The sequence below is a fragment of the Grammomys surdaster genome, unplaced genomic scaffold (genome assembly GCF_004785775.1).
Source record: "Grammomys surdaster isolate TR1022 unplaced genomic scaffold, NIH_TR_1.0 125889, whole genome shotgun sequence".
Classification (NCBI taxonomy): Eukaryota; Metazoa; Chordata; class Mammalia; order Rodentia; family Muridae; genus Grammomys; species Grammomys surdaster.
The window spans coordinates 943,169-949,168 of NW_021620714.1; the positions used below are offsets into that span (position 1 = coordinate 943,169).

Genomic DNA, 6,000 nt, shown 5'->3' on the forward strand with positions numbered 1-6,000 from the left:
CCCACATCAGGTGGTTCACAACTGTCTGTAACTCTAGTTCCAGAAAATGTGACTCCCTATTCTAGACTCTAGGGGTATCAGGTAGTACAGAGACATGCACGTAGACAAAACACCCATACACATAAAAATAAAATTAAAAAGACACTGAAGAGATGACTCAGTGGTTAAGAGCAATTGACTGCTATTCTAAAGGTCCTGAGTTTAATTCCTAACAACCATATGGTGGCTCACAAACATGTGATCTGATGACCTCTTCCAGCAGACATGAAGCCAGAGCACTCATATACATAAAATATGAATAAATAAATTTTAAAAAACAAACAAAAAATTAAAAAACAAAAGTAAAACACTTATCTTAAAAGAAAAGAAAGCATTTCATAATTTCATAGTGGTGCATGGCTTTAATCCCAGGCCTTGGAAGGTGCTTGAAAGAATCTAAGAAGTTCAAGGTCATCTATCTTCTAGACCAATCTGTACACATAATCACACACATACAAACATACACACACATGAGTATATGAAATGTCAAAGGTTAAAAATAGTATCCTAAAAGTTTTGGGACATTTGAGAAAAGGAAGGAACTAAACCTCCAAACTCAGAGGTTGAGGAGATCTTTTTTTTTTTGTTTTGTTTTTTCGAAACAGGGTTTCTCTGTGTTGTCCTGGGTGTCCTGGAACTCACTCTGTAGACCAGGCTGGCCTCGAACTCAGAAATCCGCCTGCCTCTGCCTCCCAAGTGCTGGGATTAAAGGCGTGCGCCACCACCACCCGGCAAGGAGATATTTTCAAGCATGAAAACTTGAATTTGGATCCTCAGCACTCAGGTAAAGGCCAGATATGAAACACAAATCTGTAAGCCCAGTGCTGAGGAAGAGTGACTCTGTCTCAATGTTTGGCTCCTGGTTCAACAAGAGACCCTATCTTCAAATATTGAGGGGCTGGGGGGCAGTTAAGAATGTGCTCTTGCAGAGGACACAAGTTCAGTTCCCAGGATCCATGTACAGCATCTCACAACTGCCTGAGACTCCTTGACAGGGACTGCAAAGTCTCAGGACACTACCACCTGCTCTCATGTGCAAATACCTACAAAGACACACACATAATTAAAAATAAAAAGGGTGGGCTGGAGAGATGGCTCAGTGGTAACAGCACTGACTGCTCTTCCAGAGGTCCTGAGTTCAATTCCCAGCAACTACATGATGGCTCACAATCTTCTGTAATGGAATCTGATGTCCTCTTCTGGTGTCTTAAGATAGCTAGTGTACTCATATACATTAAATAATTTTTTTATAAAAGGACATATTCCACCGGGCAGTGGTGGTGCACGCCTTTAATCCCAGCAATGGGAGGCAGAGGCAGGTAGATTTCTGAGTTTGAGGCCAGCCTGGTCTACAGAGTGAGTTCCAGGACAGCCAAGGCTACACAGAGAAACCCTGTCTCAAAAAACAAAACCAAACAAACAAACCAAAAAAACCCCCAAAAATAAAAAGGACATATTCCAAAGAAATGAATAAAGAAAAGAAAGAACAGGGAGAAAAGATGAGGACGACATACAGAGAGACCCCAAGACAACAGCGTGAGCAGCAGACAGAAACCACCAACCCACACTGTGTTCAAAGAATAAAGGAGCAAGGATTTTTTGTCACATACCTCTAGTCCCAACACTTGGAAATGAGAGGCAGAAGAATCTTGAGTTCCAGGACAGCCTGTGCTTAACAGTAAGACCACCTCAAAAAGCCAAAAACAAAGGATAATGATTCCTAGAAAGAGCTCAAGAAATGAAGCCACTCCACCCCCCAAAACGTACTGACTCCTACTGGTTAGCAGGAAATTATCTCACAGTAGTCTATATGGTTTGGCTATATTTACAGTTATATTACCAGATCCTAGGATAACTACATTGACAAGAGAGGGGCAGTGTAAGTTTAGGTGATGCTGATAATGTAACATCAAGGAATATTTTTCTTTGAAGAACATCAACACTAAAACTATTCTAGCAACAAGTAATCCAAAGCCTGGCATGGTTACAGACACCTTTAGTCCCAGCACTTAGAAGACAGAGGCAGGCAAGCAGATCTCTGAGTTAGAGACCAGCTTGGTCTACAAAGTGAGTTCCAGGACAGCCAGAGCTACACCTGTCTCAAAAAAATAAAAAAGAAAAGGAGGTGGGGGGAGGAACAGGAAGAGGAGGAGGAAGAAGAGGAAGAGGAGGAAGCAGAGGAAGAGGAGGAAGAAGAGGAGGAAGAGGAAAAGGAAGAATGGGAAGGGGAGCCAGGCGTGGTGATGAATTCTTGATCCCAGTACTCTGGGTGGCAAAGAAAGGTGGATCCAGGTCTGTGACTATGAGGCCAGCCTGATCTACACAGCAAGTTCCAGGCAGCTAGGATTACACAGTAAGACCATTAAAGATAATTAACAGTAATAATAACAATAATAATAGCAGCAATAGGGGTTAGGGCTGTAGCTCACATGCTTCAGCATATCCAAAGACCTTCACTTAAGCCCCAGAACTAAAAGAAAAAAGAAAGGGAGGGGATGAGAGGGGCAATAAAACAAAGAAAAACATTTATCAATATAGAACTAGGCAACACTTAACAGAAAAAATAGCATGTGAAAGTATAGAGACTGGAACAGAGGTGGTAGTTTTTTCTCGTTATCCTATTTTAAAACTGAGATAAATTTGATGGTCATAAAATAAGGAACTTAAGACAATCTCTTAACTGTAAATAAGTTCGGTCTCTAGTTTGTTCTGATGTAAAGACTGAACTGCTGATAAAGCCAAGCTTTAATGATTGGTACAAACATTACAAACAGCCTTATGGCTTGAATCTTGGCCCCACGACTTACTGTGAAGTGGGGCAAGTTACCTAATCAAACAGTAAGACATCTCAAAGTGGTTTTGCAAAGATAATAACTGAAAAACATCTGATGTAGACAGGGTTGACCCAGAATGAATTTCACTACTTTCTGTGAGTCTCTCTAGTCCTCAGTTAGAAGCCCTCATTCTGACCCCAAGCTGTCTTGTTGGTCACAAAGCATAAGAGACACATGGACAAACTCAGCACATATCCTTATTCGTGCTGGAAAACTATTCATGATGAGCAAGCAGACTTATCTTTGTATATGAAGGGCAGCATTATTCTTGTTATATGAAGAGGATTATCCCCATTATCCACATTCTGGATTATTGCCAGCTCTCAAAAATTATTCCAATTAGTCTACAACATTGGGACAGAATCGGTTTTTTTTTTTCAATTTAAGGTCTATTTTGCAGTGTTACTAAGGTCTTCAGAAAAAGACAAACAAAAACTACAGCTCATCATTCCCCATTCCCACACTTTCAATGGACTACTTCACAATCCTAACACAAGTCCTATCTGTACTGCATCAAGGGAAGAGAGAAATTAGCTCAATTAAGCTGAATTAACTGTTATGGCCAATGTTTTCTTCGATTGTTACACCTAAATTTACAAGCCCCACAAAATACAAAGATAACAAAACAAAAAAACAAGAGTATTAAGGGATTATTTTTATCAATAAGTCAGTCACTGAACCAATCAAAGGTCTTAACTTTTGGGTTGATTTATGAAGGCCAAGTAGGCCTACTTTGTGCTGAGGATAACTTTGAATTCCTGACTTCGTATCTCCTTCCCAAGTACTGTTGCTAGCCCTAGGGATGAAAAGATATAATCCTACTCTCCACTCGTGGAAAAAGGTCAGATGATAAAATAGTTGCAAGCAACAGATAACAACAAAATATCTCAGGAAAATGACAGATATAAAACAATTTTTGACATAGTAGAAACTGAAGAAAATTATAAATATTGAACCCACTGAGCCTACCAGTCAACACAGAAACAATACTGCTTGCAAAAAAAAAAAATTAGTCTAATACAAGTGATCCTGCACTTAAGGGAGGGGGAGGGAAGAGGCAATGGCTGAAGGGGGTAGTTCAATAATTAAGACTTTGCAGCTCTTCCAGAGGACCCAAATTTGATTCCCAGAATCCATGTAGGACAGCTGACAATTGCTTGTAATTCCAGCTCCATGGGATCCAAAACAACCCTCTTCTAGAGACCTCCACAGGCAACTCCACACATGCAGCATACACTAACATATGCACATATAATTATTTTTTAAAAGAGAAAGCCAAGGCTGGGAAGATTTCTCAGTGGGTAAGAGCTCTTGCTGGAAAATGATGAGGATATGAGTTTCACTCCCCAACACCCAATTAAAAAAAAATAGGGGTATGGATGTACATGATTGTAAACACAGTATTGGGGAGCAGAGATATGCAGACCTCTGCTCAACTGCCTGCCACCCAGCTTAAGCTGACAAGCCACAAGCTTCAGATTCAATGAGATCCTTTCTCAAGACAGGCGAGCAAAGATCAATAGAGGAAGTCCTTCTCCAGCTTCCACATTAACACACATGAGCACAGGAACCTGGACAGTCAGGTGCCTGCAACCCTCATGCATATACCCCACATACACATACACATACACACAAAAAGAGCCTACCACTAGCAACAAAAATTTTTATTTTGTTTTTTTTTCTGTGGTTCCCTTTGGTATATGTCATTTCTAGATTAAAGTCAAGATGTGTAACACTTCATGAAGACCTCCAAAAAGCACATAATACAAAGACTGGAGACATAATCCGGTGACAGTGCACTAACCTAGTAAATGTAAGACCAGGAAATGGGTCCCTGGCACCACAAAAATAAAAACAGCATAATTGCCTGGCAGGGTGGGACACACCTTTAATGCCAACACTTGAGTTTCAAGACTGCCAAGTCTACATAAAGAGACCCTATCTCAAAAGGAAATAAGCATAATATAAGTGTTTGATTTAAGGTAGTATCTTTACTCTTTACTTGACTGTACGTTTTCTAGATTTGATTTTGTAGACCTGTCTATAAGTATATAAATAAATAAATAAATAAATAAATACTGTAAACATCATGCATACAAATCTATACAAACATACGCAAGCTATACAAACAAATCCACATAAACACACGCAGGCATGGTGTTGTTGTACCTGTAACCCCAGCACTTGAGAGACTGAGGCAGGATTGTTTTGAGTTCAAGACAACCAAGAACTATGTATCCAATGCTAGGCCAGCTATGACTAAATAGTGAGACCTGTCTCAAAAACAAACACAAAGAAAAAGCAACCTACAGGCAAGAAGGTGGGGACAAGTACCTACTTAGTCATAGGCTGAGCTGACTGCGTAGTGCACATCTGAAATCCTGCCACCCCGAAGGTCGGGGCAGGATGAGATACTTAAAGTCAGCCTACCAAACAAAAAACAGTCTCAAAAAACGAATTAGAGGAGGAGGGAGGAGATGGTGTTTGAAGGAACTGTTTTAAGAGGGGGAGAAAGGTCAGACGATAGTGTTAAATATTTCAAAAGCATTTCTCGGTGGCTGATTCTGATAGTAATTTAACCAACCCGAAGTTTAAGCCTTAAAATCAATTCATTTGAAACTTTTCATTGAAATGTAGTTTGGAAGCAGCTGCATTAGACCCTCAGATTCTTCTTGCCGACGTCCCTGATCCCAGTCACCCTCTAGTTTTCTGCTCCCAATGCGAGCCTCAGCTACGGCTTGGCGGTTTCCCTCGCATCACCGCTCACACAGCCGACCAAGTTGTCATTGCTATAATTACCACACCCCCGTCAGCAGCTCCAGGCCCGCGTAGTTATGACATCTGTAAACTGCAGGCTCCCGTCTCCACCCCCACCTCCCTCCAAACACCGGCCCCGGTGGTAACCTGCCAATTCCCGGATCGGCCCCGCACGCCTCGGCCTCAGCCACCGCACTCCGCGCCGCCCGCCCCCGCCCTCAAGCTAGCGCGGCGCGCAGACTCCGCGCCGCCGCCCGGCGCCCCGCAGTCCCCGACGCCGCTTCCACCGCCGCCCCGCCCCGACCGGCGTTCCTCACGGCGAGCACCAGCGTTCCCCACCCCCACCCCGCTCCGCCGCCGCGCGGCCGTT

General features: G+C 42.4%; 1 protein-coding gene across 1 annotated transcript in view; it reads right to left on the minus strand.

Moving 5' to 3' along the window:
• Positions 1-6,000, minus strand: part of Kpna1 (karyopherin subunit alpha 1) — a 54,689-nt gene that overhangs the window by 48,073 nt on the left and 616 nt on the right. The gene's annotated exons all lie outside the window — the stretch shown is intronic.